The sequence below is a fragment of the Equus przewalskii genome, chromosome 17 (genome assembly GCF_037783145.1).
Source record: "Equus przewalskii isolate Varuska chromosome 17, EquPr2, whole genome shotgun sequence".
Lineage (NCBI taxonomy): Eukaryota > Metazoa > Chordata > Mammalia > Perissodactyla > Equidae > Equus > Equus przewalskii.
In genome coordinates this window covers 11676991-11686373 of record NC_091847.1, presented here as the reverse complement: position 1 = coordinate 11686373, position 9383 = coordinate 11676991, and the positions used below count along the sequence as shown (strand labels likewise).

At 42.6% G+C, this 9383-nt stretch overlaps 1 long non-coding RNA gene across 1 annotated transcript; it reads right to left on the bottom strand.

Annotated features, from left to right (window-relative positions):
- Positions 1–424: 424 nt before the first annotated feature.
- Positions 425–4906, bottom strand: LOC139076757 (uncharacterized). Its single transcript, XR_011528671.1, has 2 exons — positions 4692–4906; positions 425–1170 (listed from the first exon to the last, which is right to left on the bottom strand). It is a non-coding gene; the product is annotated as an uncharacterized lncRNA (long non-coding RNA).
- Positions 4907–9383: the final 4477 nt, after the last annotated feature.

Sequence of the window (9383 nt, the reverse complement as noted above, 5' to 3'; positions counted from 1 at the left end):
TGATGTCCATTGTGTTGATGGAAACACTGAGACCCTGAGTGCACCAGGGAGCAGCTGGAGATCAGACTGCCACCTCCTCAACTGATGACATTCCAGATGCCACCGGGCCCAGATTCCCCATCCCTCTCTTGGAGAGCCTGTGCCTAAATCCCCCTGGGGTGGGATGATAAAGCCTCCTTTGACTCTCACCCCAGTAGCTTTGAAGAGTGTATCATTTAGGATGATTTCAGTCACAAGAGAAAGTTCCCCAACTAACGTTGGCTGAAACTCTTAAGACCTTCTTTCAGTAACAATAATTCATCAGGTAGAGCTGCTAAGTCAGCAGCTGATGGGGCTGTGGGGCTGTTTCCCTTTGATTTCCTTCACTTGTCCTCATGGTCACAAGATGGCTGCTGGAGCCTGAAGTGCAGCATCCATTCATTCATTCATTCAACAAATATTTAATAAGTGCTACTATGTGTTGGGCACATTTCTCAGCATTGGAAACACAACAGTGAATAAAACTTATGGAAATCCTTGCCCACAAGGAACTTCCATTGTAGTGGGTAAAGGGGAGATAATGAACAAAATAAATTTTAAAACTACGTAGTATATTAGTGACATGTTATAGAAAACAATAAAAAGAATAAAGGTAATGAGAAGGATAAGGATATTTTTAAAATATCCTCACTGAGAAGCTGATATTTGAACAAAGACCTGAAGATGTGAAAGAAAAATCCAGTGAAGATCTGGAGGAAGGGTGTTCTAGGTGGGGGGGAATAGCAAGTGCAAAGGCCCTGAGGCAGGTGTGTTCTTAGTATGTTCTAGGGAAGCAAGGAGACCAGTAGCTGGATTGGTGTGATGGAGGAGGAATGTCATAGAAGGTAAGATTAGAGAGAAAAAAGAGGCCATGGGTGCTTGAAAACACACGACAGCATGCAAAACATGAAGCAAAGAAAGTCTTCTCCTAACGTCACTCTTTAGTTTGTCAGAGAGGAAAATGTTTCCCAGTGGTCCAGCTCTACCCCAAAGACTTTCCCTTCCATTTCACTGGCCAGACCTGGGTCACATGGCCACCCCAAACCAATCACTGGCATGATTCATCCCTAGGATGCGGGCCCCCAGCACGTTGCTGAACACTTCTTTCTGCTTCTCTCTCAGGTCTCTGGTCCACAAAAAATGTCTCTTCCACTGGAAAAAAAAAAACAAAACCCAATTTTTAACCATGGAAATTTGAAGCATATTCCAAGTAGAGAGAATGACGTAATAAACCCCAGGTACTCGTCTCCCAGTGCTTGAACACCAGCAACCGTACATTGATGTGAACGGGCCGGTCCTGTACAGCACCACTGGCTCCCCCTGCCCGGGATCCACTCAGTGAACAGGCATTACCCAGCAAACAAGTCCCTTTGAAGGCCTGCTGTGTTCTGTTAAAACCCAAAATTCTACCGAGAGTAAATTTGAAGATCTAATCGGCTTTATTAGGTGATTCACGAATGGGGGCAGCATCCGGTCTAACAACTGAAGGGCGTTCCATTCCAGGTCGAGGGGTTGTGCGAAATGGGAAGTTTCTGTAGGAAGGAGGGTGGGGCAGAAAAAGTTATTAGTGAAAGAAAAGAAAGGGTCATTTTGGGCCAGGACATCTCTTTTAGGGAGCTGGGAACTGGCAGGGGTTTTGTCATGCAGATTACCTCACAGGGCAACAGGAATTTCAGATTATTGTTTCAGGGTCACGATTCTAGGAGGGGCTGAAACTATAATTAAGTCTTGGTTGCTGTCTTGCGGGCCATTTTGGGTGTATTTCTCTTTTTCTTAACAGTTCAGAAGATCCAACTGGGGGAGGGGCTTGGAGTACTGTGACAGTCCCTCCTCCCAAGCAAAGCCCCTCTGAGCCCAGAGCAAGCATGCTGGCCACCAGGTCACTTGCCCACCACCAGCTGAAGGACACCAAGTCTTCTCCTGAATCATCCTTGCATCAGCTCTCAGGAGCTGCACATGTTCACAAAATCATCTCTAATTGGGGCACTTGGCCCATTAGGAATTTGGACGCACCAAAGCAGAAGTCCTGGGCGCTGCTCAGAAAAAGCAAACACGAGCAAAGCGAGATTTGACTTCTGCGCAGTTAATTTAAACTCCGCTCTGAATATAAATCAGCTGCTTTAGTCCTGATCCACTCAGGCCCATCCAAGCCTCGTGCGGAATGATAAACACCGGGCTGCTGCTGGCGAGGATAAATCATGACAAGCCCAGCCCGCTGTTTCCTTCAGCTCCGGTGAAGTTCCTGGACAAGGCAAGGACACTGCTCTTTTTGAAGAAACTCTGCTTGGCCGCGTTCAGAAGACTTTTGTCTGGGTCTGCTCACTGGAAGGCGGAAAGCTGACTTGTCTTAAATTTTTGAGGACCCAGCAGTGCCTGTGGGTGGAAGGGAAAACTAACGAAGAAGCCCCTATGGAAGCTTTTGGGGAATGACACCATTGTGAGCCACATCCTTCTGAAGGATGGGGTTCTTGGTACAAGGGCCATGATTAGAGCAGGTAGGAGAGGCACCGGGTAAGTTATTCTGCTTCTGGCTGCCTGGTGGGATTTTACTGACTATCAGAGATGACCAGCTAAGCTGATGGCATATAATGGGGACAGGATGAGGAAGTGGAACAGCAGACTGACTCTCCCTCTTAACTTCTGGAAGAATGCACGGGTCACACAGGTGGGTCTGTCGGAGGGGGCCTCAGAGGAATATGCCTATCCTCACTTCGCCCACTGAGCTAGAAGGTGTGTCCCCACGGGCATCAGGACGCAAGTACCATGTTTGTGTGTGAAGATGGAGTTAGCCCCTATGAGGAGCATCAGGCTTTCCCCCCAAAGCCCAAACGTTTCCCCTACCGGTCTCCTGGTCCCTGAGCTTCCTACATCAGAACTTCTCCTCTGAGTCAAGACTTTAAAGATGCTGATAAAATGCAAATCTCTGATCTATGATCTTGATGGATAGGCCAGAATTCAGTCACTCCTTCGGTGGACAACTATGACTTCCAGTTCTCGGTCAGACACCTATGCGAGGCCCTGGGGCTACAAAACTGAAAACCAGTGGACGCTTCTCTCAAGTGTCAAAATGTAATTTGGAAAAAGTTGAAAACATGCTTTTCATTACAAACACAGAATGAACGTGTGTCACAGATTTTATTTAACATATTTATTAATGGATGAGAGAACCAGTGAAATGGTAAAACTAGTTCTGAGAGCACTGGAAGAATTTAGATTGATATAGTCCATCAAGAAAGGTATTTTTATTGATTGATTTTGTTTTTTTGTGAGGAAGATTGGCCCTGAGCTAACATCTGTTGCCAATCTTCCTCTTTTTTTTTTTCTCCCCAAAGCCCCAGCACATAGTTGTATAATCTAGGTGTAGGTCCTTCTAGTTGTGCTATGCGGGACGCTGCCTCGGCATGGCCTGATGAGTGGTGCGTGTGTCCATGTCCAGGATCTCAACTGGTGAACCCCGGACTGCTGAAGTGGAGCATGCGAACTTAACAAGTTGGCCATGGGGCCGGCCCCCAAGAAAGGTGTTTTTAAAAAGAAAGAAAGAGGAGAGAAAGAAAAGATTATCAGCCTAGATAAAAATTGGTTAATGTCCTACAGGGCAGTAAAAGCATAACCACTGGCATTTTCTTCCTTTGCCAGGCAGAAATCTACAGCTAAACATGTAATTCCACAGTGTCTAGGCTCTGATCCAATCGTATGGAGCATAAGTACATTCTGCCAGAGAGTTAATAACCCCTTAGTGGGTTTGTTAAGCGAGGCCCTGGCACAACATTGAAGGACATGCTGCACTTTCTTTTGATTTCCAACATTTTGCTAATTTTTTCCTAACACAAGAGTTGTGGGATACATGCCTTTTAACCCTCAGGTGAGACTAGGACCCAGGTCAATGGGAAGAGATGCAGGAGGAAGTCTGGGCCTCGGAGCCAGGAGACTGGACTATCAGTCTTATCATCGAGGTGTTGTGTGACCTTGGGCAAGTTGTCTTACCTCCTAAGCCATAGATTCTCTCCCCGTTGGACGAGGATTTTGAACTGGGTAGGCTCCAGGGCCCTGATATTTTCTGAATCACAATAAGTTATGAAGTGAGGCCTTCAGGCAAGTCCCCTTGTTTATAGTGGCAGAGCAATGGGTAAATGCCGTGGCAGATCTTTGGATAACTGAGGAGAGGTGGGGGGTGGGATGGGGAGAGGGTGCACAAGAGCATTAATTGCAAAGACAGAGTCCTGAAGACAAGCTATAGGATCTCCCATCCAGGCTCTCCCCTCTGCCAGCCTCTGCTGGGGGATGTCACGGGCACCTCAGTCCTCTGGGACGTTTCAAAGAGTCAGGAGAGGCCAGGCCAGGCTGCAGTAACAAATCGATACTGAAATCTTAGTGGCTTAACCCAAACCAAAGTTTGTTTCTTGCTCACAGAATTCTGGTGAGCAGCTGCCCTCCAAGTGATGACTGAGCAATTCATACTTTTTCTATCCTGTAGCTCTGCTGTCTTTACACACTGCTTTCTGAGTCAGGGCTGCAGAGCGTGAAACACGCACACTAGCTTTTAACTATATATAACTCGTACTCATGGGCCATTCGCCAGAATGGTCTCGTGGCTCCAACTCAACCAAGGGGACAGGGTAGTAAATCCCCCACGTACCTAGGAAGAAAAGAAGAACATGTTAGTGAGTCCTGACCTGGAGAGGATCCAGCTCCTGTAACGACTGAGGCCTTGTGAGTATTCCAAGGAACTCCGTCCACTGCCTGTGACTTAGAACATCTGCGTGAATACAGAAAAGTTCAGCCGGACACCTGGATGCTCTGTCCAGTCGATACTCGACATCTGAGGGTTTCCAGAAGCCTCCAAGCCTGGGGCCACGTCTGCACAGTTCAGGGAGAGGAAGTTTGACTCACTTGAGTTATTTGATCCATGTGGACAGGCGCTGTGGGTCCCCAGGAAGCCACAGCAGCATTCTTGATCGCCCAGTGGTCTGTGGCTGAGGTTTCTGCCGAGATCATTGCCAAAGCCCACTTCCTTGTGTTCTGGAGGTAAGAAAGTTCTCAAAAAGGAAATGGCTTTTATTTGTTCCCTGTGTCTTCCCTTTTTGTCCCTTATACAGGACGTTGATTGTTTAAGAGCCCAGATTCTTGTCTCTCTAACAAGATTACAAGGTCCTTGGCTAGAGGAAGGATGTTGCTAGTTTTCCTGTGCCTAACACCCCAGACTGAGTAAATGCTTGAGGCTGGTGCTGTGTGTTGACTCCTGTGTGCCTGACTAGAGCACTGTTCCTCCCCAAGGAAATACAAGGACCTGTCACAAGCCTGGGCCGCCAGGCTTCCCCTGAATGGCCCAGGGGCAGGAGAGGAAAAAGGACAAGAAAAAAGAGGAAAAAATTAGCAAGAAGGGAAGTATATTGGGTGATATTTCAAAACTATTATTGTGCTACGATAGGGCTCCATGTGTGAATGGATCATCATTGATCTAACTGGTTCCTTGTTGATGGACATTCAGGCTATTTTCAGACTTTTCCTTAAAAACACTGCTTCTGTGAGTATCCTTGTGCACACTACAAGAATACCTATAAAATAAATGCTTAGGAGTGGAATTACAGAGTCAAAAGATAGCTATTTTAATAGATGTCACCAAATTGCCCCTCAAAGAAGGCACAGTGATTTAAGTCCCATCAATTTTGCATGACCACGCTGATTCTCCGTACACTTTTGCCAGTACTGTTCTGTCAAACTTTTTGATATTTTCCAATCTGCCATTGAAACAGTGAAAATATGACTTGCATTATCATGTGTTTATCATTCGTTTCCCACTCTGAAACTGCTTGTTCATGTACTTTGTCTATTCCTCTATTAGTATCATTTATTTTTTGTAGACTCTTTACATATTAAGGAAATGAGTCCTTTGTGAAATGTGTTTTAAATACTTTTCTTGGCTTATTCTTTTAAAATGAAAATTTTTTTGCCGTGTTTCCTCTTCATATGGATAATTGTAACTTTCATGTGGTCAACCTTTTAGCTCCTGTTTTGGTTTTTCTTTAAAAGTTCTTGTTTTTCCACGGACGTTAAAAACATGTTAAAACAGACCACTTTTCCTTCTGATGTTGTCAGTTTTTCATTTTTTACACTTACAACTCTGATTCAACAGCATTTCACTTTTTGGTAAGGAGTTGCTAACCAGTTGTCTCAACATAATTTATCAAATAGTCCACCTTTTCTTTTCTGATATGAAATCTCACCCTCTTTGCACCCTGAATTTCAATGTATATTTTCAGTATTCATGGACTCTCTCTCATCTTCCATTGCCATTGCCTAGTCATAGGTAGACAAGGACACACCCAATTACTGGGCCTTTCTAACAATTTGTCGTATCTGCTAAGATTCATCCTCTCTCAGAACTCTTAATTTTCATTTTTCTGCCTATTCTTACCTGTTTATTTGCCACATAAACTTTAGAAAGAACTTGTCTAATTCCCTGCTCTCAAAAAAAGCTTGTTAGTATTTTTATTGAGTGTGTATTAAATTTATAGATTCATTTAGGGACAATTGGCATTGTTATAACATCAAACCTTCTCATCCAAGGCATTTATTCAAGTCTCCTAAAAATGTACGTGAGTAGAACTTCAAAGTGTTCTTCACCTAGGGCCTTAACATTCTTTTTCTTACATTTAGTCCTTGGTATTTCGTCCCTTCATTTGCAATATGAATGAGATATGTTCTTATACTATATGTATTATATCTTCTAATTGATGATTGTTTATATAAGGAAAGCTATAGTTATAAGCTAATTTTGTTATCAGCCACCTTACTGGATTTTCTTAATGTTTTTATTATTTCACTTGATTCTTTTGAGTTTTATATAGGTATATAATCACAGGTATATAATCAGGTATATAATCACAAATCTGCAAATAATAGTAATTTCTACAGAAAATTTTCATTATTTCAGATTTCAGGCATCGCTAAAACTGTCCTCTCACCTGCCCCGAATCCACCTGCAATGGACAGTGAGGCTGCTTCCTCAGCATCCGTCTCCTCTTCTTCTAGGAGCTACCTCAGTTCACACTTCACCATCCCCCCTTGCCTGCACAGTCCAAGCTTTTAGGGGAACTTCTGATGGTGAGGCATGTGGCTCATACCTGGAATAATCACGATAATCCCTTCCCCACTGCTGGCCACAGTTACACACTCAGAGTTAGACACATGGTCCAATTGGGGATCTGATGAGGCCTTCCAGCCATGAGAGAGGGACCTCTCTCTCTGAGCTATGAGGAGGTGTTGGCAACCTTCGTGTGACCCTGAGAAGGACCCAAATCAGGATACAGCTGACAGCAGAAAAACTGAAACTTGATGGCATCATTGAGCTGCTGGATTAAACCAAACCTGCAGCCCACCCTCACTTTGAACTTGCAGTTGGTGAGCGAATGATTCCTCATATTGTTTAAAGCAATTTAAGCTGGGTGTTCTGATTCTTGCAACTGAACACATTGTAGTCCACACAACACTATCAACAATCACTCAAGCTCATTGACTCTAATGGTTGCCTTGGGTGTGAGGTCAGGATCACTCGAAAGGGCCTTAGGTTTCTCTTTTTTCCAGATGGGTCACAGACTGCAATTCAAAATCTTAAAGCTGTGAAACTTCTGGAAGAAAACATAGGAGAAAATCTCTATGACCTTGGATTTGGCAAAGATTTCTGAGATATGACACCAAAAGCACTGTGTATAAAAGAAAAAAAGAAAAATGAATAAATGGGTCTTTGTCAAAATTAAGAACTTGTGCTCATCAAAAGACACTCTCAAGAGAATGAAAAGATAAGTCATAGACTGTCGCGTATCTGACAAAAGACTTGCATCCAAAGGTATAAAGAACTCTCAAAATTCAGTAAGAAAATGAGCAAAAGATTTGAACAAGCACTTTGTTAAATTGCAAATGCTGCAGTGTCTTGATTACTATAACTTTAAAATGAGTCGAAGTCAGGTAGGGTAAGTCCTCCAACTCTGTTTTCTCTTTTTTTTTTTTTTTTTTGAGGAAGATCAGCCCTGAGCTAACATCTGCTGCCATTCCCCCTCTTTTTGCTGAGAAAGACTGGCCCTGAGCTAACATCCATGCCCATCTTCCTCTACTTTATATGTGGGAAGCCTGCCACAGCATGGCTTGTCAAGTGGTGTGTAGGTCTGCACCCTGGATCCAAACTGGGGAACCCCAGGCCGCTGAAGCAGAGCCTGCGAACTTAACTGCTGCACCACTGGGCCGACCCATCTGTTTTCTCTTTTTCTCAAGTGTTCTTGGCTAAGCTAGGTCCTTTACATGTCCATATAAATTTTAGCATCAGCTTATCAATTTTTATGGAGATTGCACTGAGTCATAGATCAACACTAGGAATTTAAGAAGAAATTTATTCAAATTTAAGAAGAAATGATGTCTTAACTGTGAGTTTTCTGACCCATGACTGTTGCATATCACTCTACTTAGGGCTTGTTGAATTTCTCTCAACAATATTTTATAGATTTTAGTCTATACAGCTCCTGTCTGACTGACTTCTAAGCAGTTCATGCTTATGGTGCTATTGCCCATTGTGTAATTTAAAATTTTTAATTACTGATTGTTTATTACCAGCATATAGAAATTTAATTGCATATTTATCTTGTATTCTGCACCCTTGCTAAATTCACTTTTTAGTTCTAGTAATATTTGTGTAGATACCATTGGATTTTTTACATGATGACTATGTTGTTTGCAAATAGAGTATTACTTTTTCCTTTCCAATCAAGATGAATTTTATTTATTTTTCTTGCCTTATTAAATGATTAGACCCTTCAGTAGAGTGTTGGATAGAAGTGGTAAGGATGGAAATACTTGTCTTGTTCCTGATGTTAGGAGAAAAGCATTCACGCTTTGATCATTAAATATATTTAATTTAGGATTTTCATAGATGCTTTCTATCGGGTTAAAGAATTTCCCTTATATTCTGAATTCGTTGAGGGTTTTTATCAATAATTAATGTTAGATTGTTTCATATGCCTTTTTTTGCATCTGACATGACCATATGGTTTTTCTTTTATGGTTTTTCCTTCTTTAACTCTTAAAAGAATGAAAATAAGCCAAGTCTGAGAGAAATCTTTGCAAATTGTATATCTGAAAAAGGACTTGTTAATAAAGGATGAAGAACTCTCAAAACTCAACAAGAAGAAAACAAACCACTCAGTTTAAAAATGCGCAAAAGTTTGAACAGACTCTTCACCAAAGACGATATCTGGGTGGCAAATAAGCACAAAAAACGTGCTCCATTTTATTAGTTGTTAGGGAAATGCAAACTTAAACCACAATGAAATATCATTATATACCTACTAGAATGGCTAAAATTAGTGAGTGACCAT